Raw genomic sequence first — 24,182 nt, 5'->3', positions numbered from 1 at the left:
AAATCTGAGGTACTTGACTTAAATCAGACAGGAAAAAAAGTAACTTATTTCATTGCACTTCGTATAAACAGAGATACTTACTGCTCTTAAGAAACAATACCTGGAGTGTAACTCCACACACACACCCATAGAAAGCAGCATTGCCGTTCCATTATTCCTCTATGACTGCACCCCTGATTGTCACACGCTGCACTTCTCATATACAGTACACTAGCTCCCATGTCATTCTGCTTCATGTTCTCCACCCTTCCACAGGGACTCCTTAGCTATCCGGCATTTTATTCCAGAGCCAGTACCAACTAGAACTGCTCAAACAACATGGATTATCCTTCCCTCTATAGTCTCCTAAATAAACTTATAAAAGATAATGATGATGATTTCACAGCTCCTGTCACCCACTAATTGATAAGGGCTTTTGCTAATAGCAGCAATTTCTTGCTGATAAGTATATCAGATTAACTATGCCTCTATGTGAGACTACATGAAACAAGATGGGATTATAGGGAGAAAAATGGGAAGCGCAAGCTTCTAAGTGTAGTAGTTAGTTATCAAAAGGTATATACTCAGTGTGAATACACTCACCTATTTGGTGTCTGGAGATACTGCATGTAGATCCAGTCCCTTGGATCACTCCATTACTCTTTCCATTCAGTTTGCTGCAAAGATCTGGGAACTGTGAGAGCACTGGACAGTGCTTTCATAGGCTATAACACATGGTGAATGTTTTTCCCAGCAATATGCGCTCCTGAAGTATGATGATGGAACTTGATATTTAGATTCAAGGATAATTTTTATTTTTAATTCAAAATAGAAAACAACCGGTTTCGACTGCTAAGAGTCTTCCTCAGGTATAATGTCAAGAATATAAACGGGTCTGAACACATTTTATAGCAGATCTTCCTGCATGTGGTTTTGGGTGGGGGCTGAAAGGTCTGTTCTTCAGACACACCCAGATACTCAGATATGCAGGATTTTGCAGTCTGAGGAATCGAACAAAACCCATATACCAAATAAATGTTACACAAAGTTTCACACAAAAAATATTCACATAAAAAACAATTAAAAAGTATATATAAAAATATTCCAAACAAACTGTTCACACTACAATTTTTTTTTTTTTTTTTTTATATTCTTGACATTATACCTGAGGAAGGCTCAGCAGTCGAAACCAGTTGTATTCTATTTTGAATTAAAAATAAAAATTATCCTTGAATCTAAATATCAAGTTCCATCATCATCCTCTATGTGAGACTAGAAATACATTTGCCCAAGAATGAAGTTTCCCATTTCCAATTAAGTCCCAATAATAAAGATCACCTTGTACCGAGAACTGCTCCCACCAACATCATGTCTTCTCCACACTCTTCTGCGCAATGTGTATGTGGAGACCTGAGCGCCACCTAAACCTTTACCTTTTGCACATGCCACTTTTGCATTGCACATATCAATACTGGAAACTACGCAATAATGTTTATATTTCCTGGATTCAAGCTTAGGACTTCTACAATGAAATGTATCACTAATTATAGAGCCACACCTGACATTTACTACCTGCAACACGTCAGTTATATAGCAGAATAAAATATCCTATTGGTGTTTAGCTACGGATATCTCCCATCTGGCCTGCTTTACTCTCAGATGTCCTACATGCGAGTTGAGACAATAGAAGAACACAGATGTTCCAGTTCTCAAAGGCTGTGGCTGAAGACTGCTCATTTAGATATAGCTCATTGGAAAGACAGAGGGGTTGATCACTTCACTTCCCAGCTATTTGCAAAATGTCAAGCATTGGCAATGCAGGTATGCTTAACTTGTTGAGGAAATGGTCACATCCATGCTAGGAAACAGTCAGCTGTAACATTCCACGCATGAATTCACACCACACCCAATGAACTATTACCCGCAATTCCCTCGCAGCACCATATACACACACGCGCGTGTTCTGACGGGCAGAATGACCATGTACTCAGCATAGGGAGAAGGAGAAAACTGGACAATTGAGAAGAAAAAGGATCGGGTCACAGAAATCAAAACTGCTAGAATTCAATCATATAAACCTAAACTCCATTCAAGATGGATGGTAGTCTAACCGCTGGCCCCCAACGTCTGATTTAAGGATTAACCCTTTAAAAAGAAAAAAAAAAAATTGGTCCGTTTTCACGGACGAGAATCGCACAAATGTTTCATGAACAGTGAAACCGCATGTCATCCGTGTGCAATGCGAGGATGCGATTTTCTCGCCTCTCAGCATCTGTATGGCAAGATTTTCTCCCCGGCATGCAAAATGGAAGTATAATGGATCCCCAAGGATATAGAATATATAAAATATATACAGTACAGACCAAAAGTTTGGACACACCTTCCCATTCAAAAAGTTTTCTTTATTTTCATGACTATGAAAATTGTAGATTCACTCTGAAGGCATCAAAACTATGAGTTAACACACGTGGAATTATATAATTAACAAAAAAGTGTGAAACAACTGAAAATACTGTATGTCTTATATTCTAGGTTCTTCAAAATAGCCACCTTTTGCTTTGATTACTGCTTTGCACACTCTTGGCAGTCTCTTGATGAGCTTCAAGAGGTAGTCACCGGAAATGGTCTTCCAACAGTCTTGAAGGAGTTCCCAGAGATGCTTAGCACTTGTTGGCCCATTTGCCTTCACTCTGCGGTCCAGCTCACCCCAAACCATCTCGATTGGGTTCAGGTCTGGTGACTGTGGAGGCCAGGTCATCTGGCGTAGCACCCCATCACTCTCCTTCTTGGTCAAATAGCCCATACACAGCCTGGAGGTGTGTTTGAGGCCATTGTCCTGTTGAAAAATAAATGATGGTCCAGCTAAACGCAAACCGGATGTAATAGCATGCCCCTGCAAGATGCTGTAGTAGCCATGCTGGATAGTATGCCTTAAATTTTGAATAAATCCCCAACAGTGTCACCAGCAAAGCATCCCCACACCTCCTCCTCCATGCTTCACGGTGGTAACCAGGCATGTAGAGTCCATCCATTCACCTTTTCTGCGTTGCACAAAGACACGGTGGTTGGAACCAAAGATCTCAAATTTGGACTCATCAGACCAAAGCACAGATTTCCACTGGGCTAATGTCCATTCCATGTGTTCTTTAGCCCAAACAAGTCTCTTCTGCTTGTTGCCTGTCCTTAGCAGTGGTTTCCTAGCAGATATTTTACCATGAAGGCCTGCTGCACAAAGTCTCCTCTTAACAGTTGTTGTAGAGATGTGTCTGCTGCTAGAACTCTGTGTGGCATTGACCTGGTCTCTAATCTGAGCTGCAGTTAACCTGCGATTTCTGAGGCTGGTGACTTTGATGAACTTATCCTCCGCAGCAGAGGTGACTCTTGGTCTTCCTTTCCTGGGGCGGTCCTCATGAGAGCCAGTTTCTTTGTAGCGCTTGATGGTTTTTGCCACTGCACTTGGGGACAATTTCAAAGTTTTCCCAATTTTTCGGACTGACTGGCTTTCATTTCTTAACCCCTTAAGCCCCAAGGGTGGTTTGCACGTTAATGACCAGGCCATTTTTTACAATTCTGACCACTGTCCCTTTAGGAGGTAATAACTCTGAAACGCTTCCATGGTTCCCAGTGATTCTGACAATGTTTTCTCGTGACATATTGTACTTCATGCTAGTGGTAAAATTTCATTCAAATAACTTGCGTTTATTTGTGAAAAAAAAAAAGGAAATTTGGCTAAAATTTTGAAAATTTCGCAATTTTCCAACTTTGAATTTTTATGCCCTTAAATCACAAATACGGCACACAAAAAACTTGATAATTAACATTTCCCACATGTTTACTTTACATCAGCACAATTTTGGAACCAACATTTTTTTTTGTTAGGAAGTTATAAGGGTTAAAAATTGACCAGCGATTTCTCATTTTTGCAACACCATTTTATTTTTACGGACCACATCACATTTGAAGCCACTTTGAGGGGTCTATATGATAGAAAATACCCAAAAGTGACACCATTCTAAAAACTGCACCCCTTAAGGTGCTCAAAACCACATTCAAAAACTTAATTAACCCTTTAGGTGCGTCACAGGAATTTTTTGAATATTTAAAAAAAAAAAAATTAACATTTAACTTTTTTTCACAAAAAAAATACTTCAGGTTCAATTTTTTTTTTATTTTACCAAGGGTAACAGGAGAAATTGGACTGGAAAAGTTATTGTGCAATTAGTCCTGAGTACGCCGATACCTGATATGTGGGGGGGGAACCATTGTTTCGGCGCATGGCTGAGCTCAGAAGGGAAGGAGCGCCATTTGACTTTTTCAATGCAAAATTGGCTGGAATTCAGATTGGATGCCATGTCACGTTTGGAGAGCCCCTGATGTACCTAAACAGTGGAAACCCCCCCACAAGTGACCCCATTTTGGAAACTAGACCCCACAAGGAACTTATCTAGATATGTGGTGAGAACTTTGAACCCACAAGGGCTTCACAGAAGTTTATAACGTACAGCGGTACAATTAAAAAATCATTTTTTTCCACAAAAATGATCTTTTCACCCCCAATTTTATTTTCCCAAGGGTACCAGGACCCTAAAAGTTATTGTGCAATTTGTCCTAAGTACGCTGATACCCCACATGTGGGGGTAAACCACTATTTGGGCGCATGGCAGAGCTCGGAAGGGAAGCAGCGCCATTTGACTTTTTGGCTGGAATTGAGATCGGACACCATGTCGCGATTGGAAAACCCTGATGTACCAAAACAGTGGAAACCCCCCGCACAAATGACACCATTTTGGAAACTAGACCCCCAAGGAACTTATCTAGATGTGTGGTAAGCACTTTGACCCCTCCAGTGCTTCACAGAAGTTTATAACGCCCGGGCGTGAAAATAAAAATCGTATTTTTTCCACAAACATAATTTTTTAGTCCCCATTTTTTTTATTTTCCCAAGGGTAACAGGAGAAATTGGACCCCAAAAGTTGTTGTCCAATTTGTCCCGAGTACGCTGACACCCCATATGTGGGAGAAATCTACTGTATGGGCACACGTCGGGGCTCAAAAGGGAAGTAGTGACGTCTTGGAATGCAGACTTTGATGGAATGGTCTGCGGGTGTCATGTTGCCTTTGGAGAGCCCCTAATGTACCTAAACAGTGGAAACACCCACAAATGACCCCATTTTGGAAACTAGACCCCCCACGGAACTTATCTAGATGTGTGGTGAGCACTTTGAACCTCACAGAAGTTAATAACGCCCGGGCGTGAAAATAAAAAGATCATTTTTTTCCACAAAAATGATATTTTTGCCCCCAATTTTTTATTTTCCTAAGGGTAACAGGAGAAATTGGACCCCAAAAGTTGTTTTGCAATTTGTCCCGAGTAGGCAGATACCCCATATGTGGGGGTAAAACACTGTTTGGGCGCATGGCAGAGCTTGGAAGGACCACCATTTGACTTTTTCAACTTAGAATTGTCTGGAATTGAGATCAGACGCCATGTTGCATTTGGAGAGCACCTGATGTGCCCAAACAGTGGAAACCCCCAATTCTAACTCCAACCCTAGCCCTAACCCTAGCCCTAATGGGAAAATGGAAATAAATACATTTTCTTTTAATTTTATTATTTTTCCCTAACTAAGGAGGTGATAACGGGGGGGTTTGATTTACTATTTATGGCGGTTTTATGTTTGGCAGCTGTCGCACGCTAAAAGACGTTTTTTTATTGTAAAAATAGTTTTTGCATCACCACATATTGAGAGCTATAATTTTTCCGTATTTTGACCCACCGAGTCATGTGAGGTCTTATTCTTTGCGGGACGAGTTGATGTTTTTATTGGTACCATTTTCGGGCATGTGACATTTTTTGATCACTTTTTATTCCGATTTTTGGGACGCAGAATGAACAAAAACCAGCTTTTCATGAATTTCTTTTTTGGGGGGGTGCGTTTACACCGTTCCGCGTGCGATAAAATTGATAAAGCGGCTTTATTCTTCGGGTCAGTACGGTTACAGCGATACCTCATTTAGGTTTTTTTTCATGTTTTGTCGGTTTTATGCAATGAAAACTTTTATATAAAAAATAATTATTTTTGCATCGCTTTATTCTGCGAGCTATAACTTATTTTTTCACTGATGATGCTGTATGGCGGCTCGTTTTTTGCGGGACAAGATGACGTTTTCAGCGGTACCATGGATATTTATATGCGTCTTTTTGATCGCGCGTTATTGCACTTTTTGTTCGGCGGTATGATAAATCATTTTTTGCTTCTTTTTTATTTTTACTTTTTAAGGGGTTCGCTAAAGGGGTTAACTAATGGGACAGTTTTATAGGGCAGGTAGTTATGGACGCGGCGATACCAAATGTGTACTTTTATTGTTTTTTTCTTTTATTTCCAAAAAATGAATTTATTGGGGGAATATTTTTTTTTTTCTAATTTGGCGATTTTTTTAAAAATTATTTTAACACTTTTTTTTTTAACTTTATTACATTGTCCCAGGTGGGACATCACTGTCCTGCGACAGATCGCTTATCTGTCACATCACAGATCACTGTGACAGATCAGCAATCTGTCACAGGCAGTGCAGCAGGCTTCCTCGTGCCTGCGCTTTGCAGGCACTGAGGAAGCCGGCTCCCTGCAGGCCCCCTTGCCCATCTTGGATTTGGGGGCCTGCAGGGAAGGAGCCCCCCGCAGCAGCGCTGCACATTGCGATGCCGTGGGGGGCTCAGGGAAGCATGGAGGGAGCCCCCTCCCTGCCGATGCTTCCCTTTAACCCCTGGTACACAGAGATCGTGTTTGATCGCGGTGTGCAAGGGGTTAACGTGTCGGGGGCGGTCCATGACCGCCCCTGACACATTGTGCCGGATGTCAGCTGTGATAATCAGCTGACTCCCGGCCGCGATCATCACGTGGGCGCCGCTGATCGCTATGACGTATTATCCCGTCCTTTGGGAATTAAGTCCCAGGGCACATGGACGGGATAGTACGTCTCATGGCAGAAAGGGGTTAAAGTAATGATGACCACTCATTTTTCTTTACTTAGAATTTCTATTATGGCAAGAAAAAAGCAGCTAACAGTCTATTCAGTAGGACTATCAGCTGTGTATCCACCAGACTTCTGCACAAACACAACTGATGGTCCTAAACCCATTTATAAAGCAAGAAATCCCACTTATTAAACCTGACAGGGCACACCTGTGAAGTGAAAACCATTTCCAGTGACTACCTCTTGAAGCTCATCAAGAGAATGCCAAGAGTGTGCAAAGCAGTAATCAAAGCAAAAGGTGGCTACTTTGAAGAACCTAGAATATAACACATATTTTCAGTTTCACACTTTTTTGTTAATTATATAATTCCACATGTGTTAATTCATAGTTTTGATGCTTCAGAGTGAATCTACAATTTTCATAGTCATGAAAATAAAGAAAAATCTTTGAATGAGAAGGTCTGTCCAAACTTTTGGTCTGTACTGTATATAGTTACACATACATACACAAAATATATGTGTGTGCAAGTTATTATCACAACTTGAACTGGATCTACGGCACTGCAGCTCCACCCCACATGAAGACCTGGAAGAACAACATGTGCAACCCCCTGAAGATCCTGATCCAATCCTGCAACTAGAGAGCACTGCAGCTGATCTGCAACAGAAGATCTTCGATGCACTAAAACTAAATACCATCAATACCAGAGATCGACTGCCAAGGCCCAGCAAAGAAACACCACCAGACAGTATGCTAGAAGATGCCAATAGAGCACTTGCATCGATGCCAATAGAGCACTTGCACCAATACCTACCACCACCATAACTCAAACTAATGAACTGATCTATGCTAATGCCTCAGCAATCATGGAAATGCTTGGCTATACAACCAGCAAAATAGCTTAGTTACTCACCGATAACGGTGTTTCTCGGAACCCATGACAGCACCACGGAGAGAGGGGATCCGCCCTTCAGGGACAGGAACCTACAGATAAAAAGGGCGGTACCTCTCCTCCGCCTTCAGTTGGTTACAGAGCATCAGAGGGTCTCCAGGTTAGTTAGACAACAGAAATATATGCACAACATTATAATATTGCTTATTATCAGAAGCACCGTGCCTAAACGGAAAACACTCTACTAACAGTAAAACGTGCTCACCACACTCGTGAAGGGGAGGGGAATAAGCGGGTGCTGTCATGGGTTCCGAGAAACACCGTTATCGGTGAGTAACTAAGCTATTCTCTCTCACCCATGACAGCACCACGGAGAGAATTACAGAGATTGGTAGCTTAGGGAGGGACCACCACCTGAAGGACCCTACTCCCGAAGGTCAGGTCAGACGTAGAGGCTAGATCTAATCTATATTGCCTGAAAAAGGTCGAAGGTGATGACCAGGTGGCCACCTTACAGATTTGTTCTATTGATACCTCAGATCTTTCAGCCCATGAGGTCGCCATCACTCCTGTGGAATGGGCTCTCAACCCTTCCGGGATGGTATTTTCACTGGATGAATATGCCAGGGCAATCGCATCCCTTGTGCACCTTGCCAGGGTACTCTTAGATGCTTTGAGTCCCTTCCGAGGTCCCTGAAAACACAAAGAGAGAGCCTTCCTTCCTATATTTCTTGGTGGCCTCTAGATACTGCACTAGGCACCCCATCACGTCTAAGGTGTGGAATTTGTCTTCTCCCTTCTTTTTAGGATTTGGGCAGAATGAAGGAAGGACTACTTCTTGCATATCGCTCACTCTGCGAGCTGATGTTAGCGCCAAAAGAAGCACTGTTTTTAACGACAGGATTCTTAGGGATGCTGAGTGAATAGGTTCGAATGGAGGACCTGTTAGCATGGATAGTACAAGATTTAGATCCCATGATGGTAATCTTTGATTAGCTATCGGCCTGGATCTGGATACGGTCTTAATAATCTGTCACCCAAGGATTACCTACCACATTATGGTTATAAAGGTGCCCAAGGCCGCTACTTGTACCGTTAATGTGTTGACCGCTAGACCCTGTTCTAGGCCCTTTTGTAGAAATTCTAGGATTTTGTCAATGTGAACCTCATCCTGAACCTTTACCCCCGAAGTGGATAAGAATTTTTTTTTTTTTTTTTTTGTAGTGTAGTTATCAGGTTCTCTGAAAACCCTCTGTCTCTCATCAGTGCCCTCTCAAATTTCATGCTGTTAAATGGAATCTCCCTGCCTGAGGGTGTAACACTGGCCCCTGCGATAGCAGGTCCAGGAGATCTGGGAGGATCCATGGGTCGGTTAGAGAGAATATTCTTAGCCAGGAGAACCAGGTTCTTTTGGGCCAGAAGGCGGCTATTAAAATCATTCCTGCCCCATCCTCCCTGACTTTTCTTAGCACTGCTGGGATCAGCATGATCGGGGGAAAGGCATATGTTAGGCCCCATGTCCATGGGAGTATGAAGGCGTCCAGAGCTAGAGGATTCCCCCTGGGGTCTATGGAGCAGAAAGTTTCCACTTTTTGTTTCTGAAGTCGGCAAACAGATCTATGCCCGGGTCCCCCCACATTTTTACAATCTGCCGAAAAACGGACCGCTTTAGGACCCATTCCCCTTGTCGTAATTTGGAGCGACTCAGAAAGTCTGCCCTTTGATTCTCCGTGCCCCGGATGTGTAGTGGTGACAGAGATAGCAGGTTTGCCTCTGCTAATTTGAGGACTCTGGAGAATGTGTCCATTAGGGCTCGGGACCTGGTTCCCCCCTGATGATTTATATATGCTATTGTGACTCGACTGTCCGAAATATGCGGACATGATGACCCCGGAGCAGGGGTAAGAAGTGTATTAATGCGTAGCCCACTGCTGAGAGCTCTTACTGGTTCGAGGAGGCTTCTAATTCTTGAACTCCCCACATACCCTGGGCCACTTCGTTGTTCATGTGTGCTCCCCACCCCGTGGGACTGGCATATGTGGTAGCTATGTGTGTTATTTTTGTTACCCAGGGGATCCCTTTGGAAGGGTTGTCTTGGCTTTTCCACCAGGTTAGGGAATGAGTAGTTTTTGAATTTAGGGTAATACGACCCTCTAGGTGTCCCCCTACTGCAGACTAGTTGGCTAGTACATCCCACTGTAGATCTCTCGTGTGTAACTGAGCCCATTGGACTGCTGGCAGGCAGGTGGAGAGAGAACCTAGTTGTGACATCGCTTTTCTTAATGTCATGGAGGGATTTTGGATGGCTCTTGTTACAATTTGAGCGATTTTCTCCTTCTTGCGGTCTGGGAGGCGGCACTCTTGAATGTTTGAGTCCAATATTAGACCCAAGAATTCCTGTACTCTGCTGGGCTCCGATCTTGATTTTTTTAGATTCAGGAGCCAGCCCAGGCCTTGCAGAGTGTCCATCACTCTGTCCCTCTGTTCCCAGCGTTTTTGAACCGAGCTGGTTGCTATTAAAAAATAGTCCAGATACGGGATTATTATTATGTCTTGCTCCCTTATATGGGCCATCATCTCTGCCCGTGGAGCTACAGATATTCCAAATGGCAAGGTTCTATACTGGAGTTCTCTTATCTCGCCCTTTATCGAGACAGCTAACCTGAGATATTTCCTGGAGTTTTTGTGAATGGGGACGTGATAATAGGCGTCGCTGAGATCCAACACCGAGATTGGTGGTGGACCTGATTGACTCCATTTTGAAGTTTTAAAATTTTATTTTTTTTTTTAAATTTATAATTGTCTGAAACCTGCCGCCTGGCTTGGTCACCAGGAAAAAGAGGGGAGTAAAACCCCTTGCCCCTTCCCTGCAGGGGAACCTCCTGGAGGGCTCCTTTTTCTACCAGGCTTAGGACTTCGTTTCCTAGGGCTTTCTGCTCTTGCATACTGGATCTTAGCGGAGTCATTACATACTTTTGAGGCAGGAGGGAGAGAAAGTTTATCCTTAGGCCCTCCTGGATTAGGGGTTTACTATCCATGGGTTGTTTGAGATTCTTTTCCAGGCTGGGAGAAAAAAGGGTTAACCTTCCCCCCACCCTGAGCAAACTGTCACCTAGAGGGCTTTTTGTCTCAGGACAAGTTGCTGAGGAGGAACCCTCTATCTTTTCTCTTGTCAGCCCACTTTTGCTCTCTTGGTGGTCTCCGCAAAAGAAACTTTCTATTCCGAAAGGGCCTCTTAGCTGCATTTGAGAGTGCTGCTGCTTTGGACAATAACCAGACTGAGTCTGCGGATGAGTCCGCTAGGAAGGCAGCCGCTCCCCTTATTACTGGGATAGAGTCTAGGATTTTATCCCTTGGCGTCCCTTCTCTTAGTTGCTTTCCTAGTTGGTCCACCCAAATAATTAGGGCTCTCGAAGTACATGTTGCCGCTATGGCTGGCCTGAGGTTACCTCCAGCTTAACTCCCATGCACCTTTAAGAAAGGCATCTGCTTTTTTATCTAGGGGACCTCTGAGGGTGCCCATGTCCTCAAAGGGGAGGGCAATTTTTTTTTTTTTTTTGAGGCCTTTGCGACAGCTACATTGAGCTTCGGGCCCTTTTCCTCACAGGGATATTTCCTTTTAAGGGAAGGAACCGTGGTGTTTTTCCTGTCCGGTTTATCCCATTCTTTTTGATTAGACCCCGCACATTTTCATTTAGCGGGAACACTCTCCGCGCCTTTTCTGGCCCAGTCCCCCGAACATTATGTCCTGGACTGTTTTATCAGGCCTAGGGTCCAGCACCCCCATGGTAGACGTTACCACTTTCACTAGTTTGTCTACCTCGTCTAGGGGGAAGCAGTGACGCCCCTCTGTTTCCTCGTCTGAGGATGAGGAACTGGAATCTGAGGGTTTTGACGTGATTTCTCCCGATGTCGAGGAATCCGACTGGGAAATCACTATTGTGTCTTTCTTTTTTTTGATTTGTCCCTATGCTTAAGGGATATAAGGGCACTCTGACCTCCAATTTAATCGCAGCTTTTAGGTCAGAGGCCAAATCCGGAGTTTCCTAACAGAGGATTTCTTTTGTACATGGTTCCGTTTTTTTTTTTGTTTTGTTTTTTTTTCCCCTGCACTGTGGTGGTTTCAGTTCTAGTTTTGCCCCCGGTGGTCGTTGGGGTCATTGCACTTGATGTTTTCTTTGCTTTGCCTTTTGCCCCCGGTGGTCACTGGGGTTATAGCAGTTTTTGGCCCCTGATCATTTAACCATTCCCTTTTCCTATATGGGGTCACATGGTCTAGGCAGGTGTTGGTGATAGAGTCTTGTGAAGCCACTGCAGAAACCTGGTGAAGTTACAAGCTGGCTTGAAGCCACTGCTGAAACTGGTGTTGAACTCTGGCTGCCTGGTGTCCGCAGCAGAGTGAGATGGTGAAGGTGGCAGCTGGCTCCAAGGTGTAGAGCCACTCTCTCAAGAAATAGATAGGGGACTAGCACAAGTGGGGCACTCCCTTTTCTTTTCCCCTTCTTTCCCTAGTAAGGGAAATGGAACTTTTAATACAATGGTGAACATTCACGAAGATCACTCACCCAAAGGTATGCGGCTGCAGGTATCGATTCGGGAGATGGAGTCAGGTCCTGAATAGGCTGCTCTCCTGGTGGCGATTTTGCTCCTTGCAGCTGACGTGCTATGCTGCGTGGAGTGACTACTGGAACGACCATCCGTACTGCATTCCTTTTGACGATGATTGTGGTGCTGCAGCTGCTAAAGCTGCTGCCTGGCTTGCTGCTCCTGTTGCTGGTCACTATCCCCTTCAGGATTGCCTCCAGCCTGGGGCGCTTGTGCAGCCACCATTTTAAAATTTCCCAGCTGGCGTCACCGCTCCCATCCTGCACCGCGGTCCCCGGGAGAGCGCTCCTGCGCATGCGCCGGTTCTAGGAAGCCGGCTTCTACTTCCGGGGCGGCCGCCATCTTGGTACACCTCTGTAACCCGGCGCCGCCCGCATGTTTACCGGGTCCCCGCGAGCCCCGACTTCCTCTCCGGAACGGCGGCTCCGGCGTCACTCCCGCCCGCTCACCCGGCAGCCCGCATCGGCCCCAGCAGTGGCGGCTTCGGGCACCGCACCTTCCCGAGGCAGGGGCCTCCCCGCTGCCATCACCGGTCAGGCCGGCCCCGGATCCTGGACACACGAAAGGTACCGCCCTGTGGGTCCCTCCGTCAGGGACAGGAACCCAACTGAAGGCGGAGGAGAGGTACCGCCCTTTTTATCTGTAGGTTCCTGTCCCTGAAGGGCGGATCCCCTCTCTCCGTGGTGCTGTCATGGGTGAGAGAGAAACAGACATGTGTCCCCTTTGGAAAAGGCGGCTGGAGACTAAAACCAAAAAGGTGACACAAAAGGGGAGTCAGACAACTAACAGAAATACAGAAAGGTGTAAAGATCAAGAATAAGACCAAGCTGGACAAGTACAAAGAACTGACCCCAGCTGAAGCCCTAGACTCTAGGGCCTAGATACTGCTAAGCAAAGGCTCACAACACTCGCTGCAAGACTAGGGAGATACACTAGGGAAGCTGAGGCCAAAAAGAAATGCCCTGTACTCCAAAGAACCATCTGAAGTGTACTCCCAACTACAGAACAACACAGAGGCAGCAACTCCACCAACAGCAGAGACTGAACAATACTGGAGGGACATATGGGAGAAGGAAAAACCACAACGCCAGTGCAATGTGGCTGCAAGATCTGAGAATGAAACAGCAATCACCTAGAGCAAGAACCAGTCACCATTACAGAAGCAGACATCCAACATCGGGTCAAGAACAAGAAGAGCTGGACAGCACCTGGCCCAGACATGATCCACACCTACTGGCTAAAGAAATTAACAGCAGTGCATGAACGCATGGAAAAAGCAGATGCACCAACTGCTAGAAGAAGGCCACCACCCAGCTTGGCCAACACAAGGTAGAACAGTGCTGATCTTGAAGGATCCTCATAAAGGAACAGTTCCATCCAACTACTGCCCAATAACCTGCCTTACAACAATATGGAAAACAGGCATCATAACCACCAAGCTACAGAACCATATGAACCAGTACATAAATCCAGCTCAGAAAGGCATCGGGACCAACACCAGAGGCTCTAAGCACCAGCTCCTAGTAGATAGCATTCACAGATCTAGTAGATAGAGCAGTCGCTCAAGACAGACCAATCTCAGCACTGCCTGGATTGACTACAGGAAAGTCTGACTCAATGCCACACACATGGATCTTTAAGTGCTTGGTTCTCTACAATGTCAACAGGAATTTAAGAACCTTCCTCAGAAACTCAATGGGGCTATGGAGAACAACATTGTAAGTCAACTCAAGACAGCTAGCACAAGTGACCATCAAATCCTGCACATACCAAGGTGATGCACGGTCCCCATTGCTGTTCTGCATAGGCTTGAACCCCCTCAGTCAGATAATTAGAGTCTGACTATGGATACAAGTTCAAGGGTGGAAGCACCATCAGCCACTTCCTCCTCTACATGGATGATATCAAGCTGTATCCGAAAAACAAACAAGACATTGATTCACTGATCCACCTGACAAGGATCTACAGTGAAGACATCGGGTTGTCCTTTGGACTGTAGAAGTGCGGCCGGTTGGTAATAAAGAGGCAAGGTAGTCAAGACCGATGGAGTGGAATTACCAGCAGGGCATATAGCAGATGTACAGACATGCTACAAGTACCTCGGCATCCCACAGGGATATGGTAACTATTATGAGGAGGCAAGGAAAGCAGCAACATCTAAATACCATCAAAGGGTAAGACAGGTCCTGAAGAACCTACTCAATGGGAAGAATAAAATCCGTGCCATCAATACATATGCCCTGCCAGTTATATATCCTGCTAGCATAGTGCACTGGCAAAAAGAAGAGATGGAAGCTGCAGATGTGAAGACAAGAAAGCTCCTCACAACGCATGGAGGTCTCCACCCTAAGTCTAGCACCCAAAGATTGTATACCAACAGAATGGAGGGTTGTCAAGGCTTGATAAGCATCCAAGCCACCTTCATGGATGAAACAAGGAGTATCCAGGAATGCATCAGAAGAATGGCACCAGAAGATGAGATGCTGAGAAAGCCTAAAGCAGCAACAACAGATCTAGAAGGAAGAACAGGAACATGAAGCGCCATGGCAAGCCAAGCCGCTGCATGGGATGTACCACCGACAGATAATGGAAGTGGCTGACATGGAGAAAACCTACCAAAGGCTGGAGAAAGCTGGACTCCGAGACAGTACAGAGGCACTAATCATAGCGGCACAAGAGCAAGCACTAAGTACAAGATCCATAGAATCAGGAATCTACCACACAAGACAAGATCCAAGGTGCAGACTATTCAAAGAAACCTCAGAAACAGTCCAACTCATAGTGGCAGGATGCAAAATGCAAGCAGGAACAGCGTATACTGAACGCAACAACCAAGTAGCGAGAATTGTATACAGGAACATCTGTGCAGCATATGGGCTAAGCCCCCCTAAGTCCAGGTGGGAGACCACAAAAAAAGTGGTGGAAAATAAAAGGGCTAAAATCCTGTGGGACTTAAAGTTCCAGACAGATAAGCAGGTGTTGGCTAACCAATGAGACATTGTCATAGTAGACAAGGATCAGAAGACGGCAATGTAGATGTGACAGTGCCAAGTGACAGCAACATCAGGAAGGAATATGAGAAGCTGGAGTAATACCAGGGTCTCAAAGGAGAACTGCAGAAGTTGTGGAAGGTGAAGGCAACAGTGATTTCATTGGCGATATGAGCACTTGGAAAATTGACCCCTAAGTTGGAAGAATGGATACAACATATCCCCGGAGAAACATCTGAGCTCTGTTCAGAAAAACGCAATATTGGGAACAACTAAAATCCAGCGCAGAACCCTCAAACTCCCAGGCCTCTAATAGAGGACCAGACAATGAGAAAGGACAACAAAGACCACCTCCATTAAGGAGAGAGCGAGAGAAAGTAGAAAACATTAAGAATATACATTTCATCTCAAATTGGATACATAGTGCAAAAAGTGCTCCGTGCATATATAGATAACTAGTCATAAAACAATGACATTACATACAGAACAGATAATAATGAATATATCGAATCATCTATAATCAAATTGATTTCAGGTGTCACATCATAATAAGAGCATAAAACGCACTCACAATTATAAAATACAGCTGCATGCCTGAACGCTGGCGTCCACACAGCAGAACATGATTCAAAAATCTCATAGAGGTTATCCTAAGAATCTATTGAAACGTCCCGCGCAGCCTTCCCGCCTCTCTCCACGCTCCCGGTCCCAGTAATCCTTTGCGAGAATGACCGCGACGTCTCGCGGTCATTCTCGCAAAGGATTACTGGGACCGGGAGCGTGGAGAGAGGCGGGAAGGCTGCGCGGGACACCGGAAGGGGAGAATAACTTTTTTATTTTAATTCTATTTTTTACAGGGATATGGTACCCAAAGCCCGGAGGAGAGTCTCCTCTCCTCCGGACCGAGGGTACCATCCGCAAATGTTCTGTTTACATTTCGCATGGTGGGCACAGCCACATGCGGAAAGTAAGCAGAACAATGCATTCCTATGTGGGCGGAATCGCTGAGATTCCGCTAAATTAATGAGCATGCTGCGTTTACCATGAAGCGATTCCACTGCGGAAAAAAATGCAGCATTAGCACAGCATTGCGTAATCCCATAGGATTGCATGGGATGCTGTTTTTCGCGGCAAAATAGTGTTTAAAACCGCCGCGAAAACGCGAAAAAACCACGTGTGAACTCAGCCTTAACCTTACAATCCACTCAAGTTCCTTTATCTTTAGTAAACAAATACGATCACCTCCCCTTCTCATCAGACGTACAGTATCAGTGATGTGAAAACGTAATTGTTTCTCAGGATGAGATTTATCAGTAAAGTGTTTGGAAACCAGTAAATCCATCCTCCTCTTCCTTATGGTATGTCGGTGTTGATTGATCCTAGTCTTAAAATCACATGTTGTTTCAACAACATACCACAAGGAACAGGGACACTCCAAAAGATAAATAGCATGATCAGAGTCACATGTCAAGAAGTGTCTGATACTAAACTCTTCATTTATTATAGGGTGAGAAAATTTAGAACCCTTTGTCATTAAGCAACAATTAACACAGGAAAGGCATGGGAAGCAACCTTTTTCATCGATACCAGTCAATAAGGACTGATGGGACCTTTTAAAAGAACCAATATATCGGATCTCATTAAACAAGAACTAATAGTTCAATTTATTTTATATGAAAAAAAGGGGGCAGTTTAAATTCCTTTATGAATTTATGAAGCATTCCCCAATGTTTGTAAATCACATCTACAATCTCTTTGCTCTCTTCACAAAATGTAGTAACCAAGGGAATACAATTAAGTTTTTTTACTTGGCTTTTTTTTTTTTGCAATAAATCCACTCTAGTTAATTCATCAACCCTGTTCTTCTGACGTTTCAATAGCAATAGATTCTTAGGATAACTAACCTCCATGAGAACATTTTTGAATCATGTTATTCAGCTGTGTGGACGCCAGCGTTCAGGCATGCAGCTGTATTTTATAATTGTGAGTGCGTTTTATGCTCATTATGTGACACCTGAAATCAATTTGATAATTATAGATGATTCAATATATTTATTATCTATGTTATGTATGTAATTAATGTCATTGTTTTATGACTATTTATATATGCACGGAGCACTTTTTGCACTATGTATCCAATTTGAAATGAAATGTATATTCTTAATGTTTTCCACTTACACTTAAACGGAATATAACTCCAAGTAAATCAAACTTCTTTGATATCAAACTGTCCACTTAGGAAGCAACACTGATTGACAATCAATTTCACATGCTGTTGTGCAAATGGAATCAATTTCTCTCGTACTGGCCTGTCTCCTGGTAGCGCCTCCAGCCTCTGGACACTATGCTGACAGACACAGCAAACCTTCTCACCACAGCTCGCATTGATGTGCCATCCTGGATGAGCTGCACTACCTGAGTCACTTGTGTGGGTTGTAGAGTCAGTCTCATGCTACCACGAGTGTGAAAGCACAACCAACATTCAAAAGGTGTATAATAAAAAATTATATTATAAAAATATATATATATATATATATATATATATATATATATACACACACACACACATATATACACACACACCTATACTATGTGGATATATGTGTATGTATAAATATATATATATATATATATATATATATATATTCTCTATCTATTCTTTATTAGCCTGTTAGTGTCATTTTACAGTATAGGGACCTGAATTGCAGGCTTTTCTAAAGGACAACGGTGCGTAATTCTCGCAAGTCACACATAAGGTCCGTGTGTAATCCGTTTTTCTTTATCGCCTTATTGGGGGACACAGATTACCATGGGTGTATGCTGCTGCTAGGAGGCTGACACTATGCAAAACAAGAAAATTAGCTCCTCCCCGGCAGTATACACCCACCGACAGGCACCAAGCACCTCACTTTGCTGTAGGAGGCGGACCGGGATCTCCCCAGATCCGCAGTTATTAATCCATTTTTTCTTTTAGGGTTTAGATCGAACCTTTTAATCTTTTCTCTTTTATCTTTCAGGTTTTTTTCCGTCGAGAAACAGGGTATAGTTATCACCCTGATTTCCCATATCATGCGGCTGAGCGAGCAGTGTGGTGTCACCCACATCGCAACTCTCAGTACCGCAGGCAGGACTTTTTCCCTATCACCTTCTGGTGATAAGGGTTGTGGACAGGTGGCTGGTCCTTGCCGAATCCCCCTCCTCACCCCTTTCTCGGGACAGGGCTGAGAGGAAGACGGCGATCGCAGGAGGTTCAGACTTCAGTCTTCTGCAGGATGCGGGTACAGAGGACCCCCCCCCAGCGGCCTGCCGTTTCTCCGTGGGCCCCTGTGGTCATCCTCTTCAGGGACGTCAGGTAAGTGCCTGTACGTTCCCTCCGGCCCCGCATAAGCTCCGTGAATGGCAGAAGTTGGACCTTGGTGATTACAGGTCCACAATTATTTGAATTTCCCTCCCGCTTGCTTCTCACTCCCAGGGAGACACTGGGGATTCCTCACCACACAGCGTCACAACCAGGGGAGGCAGACTTCCCAGGGACACTGTCAGATCAGCTCCGTTATGTCGGCGCTGGCATGGGCTGCGGCGTCTTCACTTTCACTTTACCTCAGTCTCCTCCATCGCTGTGCTCCCTCCTCCCTTCCTGAGCGCGCTCTTTTCAGCGCGCCTTTACTAGCCCATCACAGGGCTCCTTTTCGTTTGATATGCCAGCCTCCTCCTTTGGCCATGCCCTTTCCGTCGCTGTTAGCCAGTCACGGTGCAGCCGCTAAGCTCCGCCCCCAGCACAAGGATTTCCTGGATTTTCACTCCTTCCTGCGCTGTTTGGGGGACACTTCAGCGTTTTCTGCTGCTCACAGAATCTCGGTAGGCTCTGCTCTGAGGCAAAGATTAGCTCTCCTCGGCAGTTATTCCTTAATTCCTGCGGCCATTCAGTGCAGTTTACTTATGCCCAACCCTTCAGGGGATCTCTGCTTCAGGCCCACCGCTATCTATTACGCCTGTGCGCGCTGTAAAAAGAAGTGGGCATCGGGTCAGTCGTCTCTATTCTGCTCCTCCTGCAGTCCTTCAACTATGTCAGCATCTCAGGAGCGCACAGAGTCCCGGGCTGAGGGCACTCTCCCCTCCTCCCTCCCCCCGGAGTGGGCCGTTGTAATGTCTCAGTCTGTATCCGACTTGACGAAAGTATCACAGTCGCTGGTCCAGGTCTTAGAGCGATTACCTCAGCTATCTACAGCCACCTGTGCCCCAACCGCCTCTCAGGGCGAGTCGTCAGCACCTGACCGCGACCTTCAGAGGGACAGACAGGGCAGGAGTTCTAGGAAGCGGGCTCTGTCTACTTCGTCCTCTAGCTCGCAGGGCCCTTGTGCTTCCCTCAGAGCATCCTCGGATGACGACCTTCAGTCGGGTGATGACTCTCAATCGGAAGCTAGTTCAGAAGGGAACAGCGTTTCTAAAACACGGGACATGGTAGATAGCCTTATTTCAGCTATCTTCCAAACGCTAAAGATTAAGCAGGATAAGACTCCACCTCAGGAATGCTCTGTTCTCCTTAAACGAGCAAGACCTCCATCTCGAACCTTTCCCAATCACAAAGATTTCGATACTACCTTATCCAAACACTGGGAGCGCCCTTAGCAACGTTTCTCAGGCCGCAAGTACTTAGACGTACTGTACCCCTTTGACGCAGTCCTGCTCACAAAGTGGTCCAAGGCTCCCGAGGTGGATCCTCCAGTTTCCCGGATAGCCTCAAAAACGGTGCGCTCTCTGCCAGATGGGGCATCGCTTAAAGATCCTACTGACAAGGCAGATTGAATCACTGGCTAAGTCTATCTTTGAGGCATCTGGCGCCTCTCTCTGCCCTATTTTCGCATCCGCCTGGGTGGCGAAAGTCATTTCCGCTTGGGCTAAAATTCTTCGCAGGGGCATCTTAGCATCAGCTCCTCAAGATGAGTTGGCGGATCTTGCAGATCAGGTTAACCATGCGGGAAAATACCTTTTGGCCGCCTCCTTGGACGCGGCCGGCTGCGTAGCAAGGGCTAACAGCAACATAGTAGCTGTACGCCGAGTCCTCTGGCTAAAGTCATGGAATGCGGACACTACTTCAAAAAAGTCGCTTACCAATCTGCCATTCCATGGCTCTAGACTCTTTGGTGCACAGCTGGATCAGATAATTTCCACTGGTGGTAAAAGCACTTCGCTTCCCCAGTCTCGACCAAAACGGTTTTTCAACAGAAAAGGTTTTCGTCCATTCAGGCCCTTTCGTCCCTTCTCTGCCACGGAGAGATCTGCTCAACAAGATCGGCCGCCCTCCACCAGGGAGCGGGATCAGAGGAAACCTTCCTACAAACCCGCTCCTCGCTGGAGATCTAGAGGACAATATTCCAGATCTTCAGGCGCCAATTCCGGCAGATTTTCTTCTAAGTGACGGGTCACCCCCACCTGGAATTTCTTCCAGGGTGGGAGGCAGACTTTCCTTTTTCCTGGATGCTTGGCTGTCCGTTGTCGACGACGCTTGGGTCAGAGAAATTGTCGCATCCGGATACAAAATCGAATTTGCCTCTCCCCCGAACAGATGTTTTTTCCGGTCTCGGACTCCGCGACAGCGGTCCCAGACTCCGGGTTTTCTGCAGGCCATTTCCTCCCTTCTTTCCGCCGGAGTCATTGTTCCCGTTCCCTCAAACGAACGGTTTTCCGGGTTCTACTCCAATCTCCTTGTAGTCCCGAGGAAAGACGGCTCTCTTCGTCCAATTCTGGACCTCAAATTGTTCAATCTCCACGTGAAGATTCTTCATTTCAAAATGGAGTCTCTTCGGACGGTGATTGCTTCCATGGAACCCGGGGAATTCCTCTGCTCGGTGGACATTCGGGATGCCTATCTGCACATTCCGGTTTGTGTGGAGCATCAGAAGTATCTTAGATTTGCGATTCAGGGAGACCACTTTCAGTTCACGGCCCTTCCCTTCGGCCTAGCTTCAGCGCCCCGTGTTTTCACGAAGGTGATGGCGACCGTCATGGCCATCCTTCGCTCCAGAGGGATCCTCATCATCCCTTATCTGGACGATCTTTTGATCAAGGGTTCGTCTCGCCAAGACTGTCTCCAGAGCCTGCAGATAACCCTGGACACTCTCGCCCGCCTTGGTTGGCAAGTCAACAAGGAGAAGTCCATTCTGACCTCCACCCAGCGTCTGACCTTTCTGGGCATGGAATTCGACACGAATCTAGCCCGTGTTTTTCTTCCAAGGGAAAAATTTGCGACCCTTTCCAAGGGCATCAAAACTCTCAAGAGGCCTACTCCCATTCCCATTCGGTCCTGCATGAAGGTCCTGGGGAAGATGGTGGCTTCCATGGAAGCAGTACCTTTTGCGCAGCTTCATCTTCGCCCCCTCCAGCTGTCTCTGCTTTCAGCCTGGGATAAGACCACGATGTCCTTGGACCGTCCTATTCGGCTCCCTCTCAGAGTGAGGCAATCTCTCACTTGGTGGCTACGGCCGGCCTCAGTTCTCCAAGGGAGGTCCTTCCTTCCGCCTCAGTGGCAAGTCGTCACCACCGATGCGAGCCTTCTAGGATGGGGAGCCGTGTTCCATCAGAAAGCGGCCCAAGGACGCTGGAATCCACAGGAGTCGCTCCTCCCAATCAATCTTCTGGAGATCAGAGCAATCTTTCTGGCCCTTCTTCATTGGCAGCCTCTCCTCTCCGGCAAGCCGGTCCGTATTCAGTCGGACAACGCCACGGCCGTGGCGTACATAAACCATCAGGGGGGCACGCGCAGCAAGCAAGTAATGTCAGAAGTGGCCAAGATATTCCGCTGGGCAGAACGTTACGTTCCGGCAATCTCCGCCGTCCATATTCCAGGGGTGGAAAATTGGGCAGCCGACTTTGAGTCGCCAGGGCCTAGCGTCCAGCGAATGGTCCCTGCACCCCAGTCTTCAATCAGATATGCCACCGTTGGGGCACCCCGGATGTCGACCTCATGGCATCTCGGATTAACCACAAGGTGCCGCAGTTCGTAGCCAGGTCCAGGGACCCTCTAGCCGTCGCATGCGACGCGCTGGTGACTCCGTGGTCCCAGTTTCAACTTCCTTATCTGTTCCCGCCTCTGGCCCTAATTCCACGAGTGGTCAAAAAGATAAAATCGGAAGGCGTACCAGTGATTCTAGTCGCTCCAGATTGGCCAAGACGGCCTTGGTACGCTGAACTAGTCAACATGCTCGCGGACATCCCCTGGAGGCTTCCAGACCGTCCGGACCTTCTCTCGCAAGGCCCCCTTTACAACGAGAATTCTCAGTCTCTGAGTTTGACGGCATGGCTGTTGAGACCGCAGTCTTGAAGGAATCAGGTCTGTCCAGTCAGGTTATTCAAACTATGATCAGAGCCAGGAAACCAGCCTCTTCCCGCATTTACCATAGGTACTGGAAGGACTTTTTCCGTTGGTGCGATGATAAAAAAGTCTTTCCAATGTTCTTTTCTATCCCATCTATCCTTGGGTTTCTTCAGTCTGGATTAGAAGCGGGTCTGTCCCTCAGTACGCTCAAGGGCCAGGTTTCCGCTCTCTATCCTCTTCCAAAGAGAGCTAGCTTCTCTACCGCAGGTAAAAACCTTTCTCCAAGGGGTTTCCCATGTGGCTCCTCCTCATCATTCGCCAATAGACCCGTGGGATCTCAACCTCGTTCTTAGCGCTCTCCAGAAGGCGCCGTTCGAGCCTCTCCAGGACATTCCTTTGTCTCTTCTCTCGTGGAAGGTCACCTTTTTGATTGCCATTTCATCCATCAGAAGAGTTTCTGAATTGGCGGCTTTGTCATGTCGTTCCCCTTACCTGATTCTCCATCAGGACAAAGCCGTCCTAAGGCCCGTTCCTTCTTTTCTTCCAAAAGTGGTTTCCTCTTTCCATATCAATGAGGATATCGTTATTCCTTCTTTTTGTCCGGCTCCCTCTCATCCGCTTGAGAAGTCTCTCCACAAACTGGACGTAGTTAGAGCCCTGCGTGTCTATCTCGCCAGGACTTCTTCCTTTCGTCTGTCCGATTCCTTGCTGGTCATCTCTGAAGGTCGCCAGAAGGGCCTTCCGGCTTCCAAATCCACGATCGCTCGATGGATTCGTTCTACCATTCTGGAAGCGTATCGTCTTCAGGATAAACGACCCCCTCCGGGAGTAAGAGCTCATTCCACCCGGGCTGTGGCGGCTTCGTGGGCTGTTCGTCACCAGGCTTCGGCCATGCAAATTTGCAAGGCCGCAACCTGGTCGTCTTTGCATACCTTTACGAGGTTCTACAGGGTTCATACCCAGGCCTCGTCTGATGCTGTTGTTGGTAGGAAGGTTCTGCAGGCGGCGGTGGCTCACCGGCCGACTTAAGCCCTTCCGTTATTTTTGTTCCTTATTGCTGTTCCCACCCTTGGGACTGCTTTGGAACGTCCCATGGTAACCGGTGTCCCCCAATAAGGCGATAAAGAAAGATGGATTTTTGGTTCTTACCGTAAAATCTCTTTCTTGGAGCCTTCATTGGGGGACACAGCACCCTCCCTGTTTAAGTTGTACCGTGTTGGGTCTTAGAGTCCCTTGTTGGGTTGGTACATATGTTTAGAGTTTTCTCGTTGCTTCTCCTACTGCTTTTTCACCAACTGAGGTGCTTGGTGCCTGTCGGTGGGTGTATACTGCCGGGGAGGAGCTAATTTTCTTGTTTTGCATAGTGTCAGCCTCCTAGCAGCTGCAGCATACACCCATGGTAATCGGTGTCCCCCAATGAAGGCT

General features: G+C 46.2%; 1 protein-coding gene across 3 annotated transcripts in view; it reads right to left on the bottom strand.

The window, feature by feature from the left end:
- Positions 1–24,182, bottom strand: part of TBL1XR1 (TBL1X/Y related 1) — a 199,081-nt gene that overhangs the window by 39,846 nt on the left and 135,053 nt on the right. The gene's annotated exons all lie outside the window — the stretch shown is intronic.

The sequence above is a fragment of the Dendrobates tinctorius genome, unplaced genomic scaffold (genome assembly GCF_039654945.1).
Source record: "Dendrobates tinctorius isolate UK_male_01 unplaced genomic scaffold, ASM3965494v1 ptg000060l, whole genome shotgun sequence".
In the NCBI taxonomy this organism is placed as follows: domain Eukaryota; kingdom Metazoa; phylum Chordata; class Amphibia; order Anura; family Dendrobatidae; genus Dendrobates; species Dendrobates tinctorius.
The sequence above is the reverse complement of the archived record's forward strand: the minus strand, read 5'-3'. Positions and strand labels throughout refer to the sequence as shown.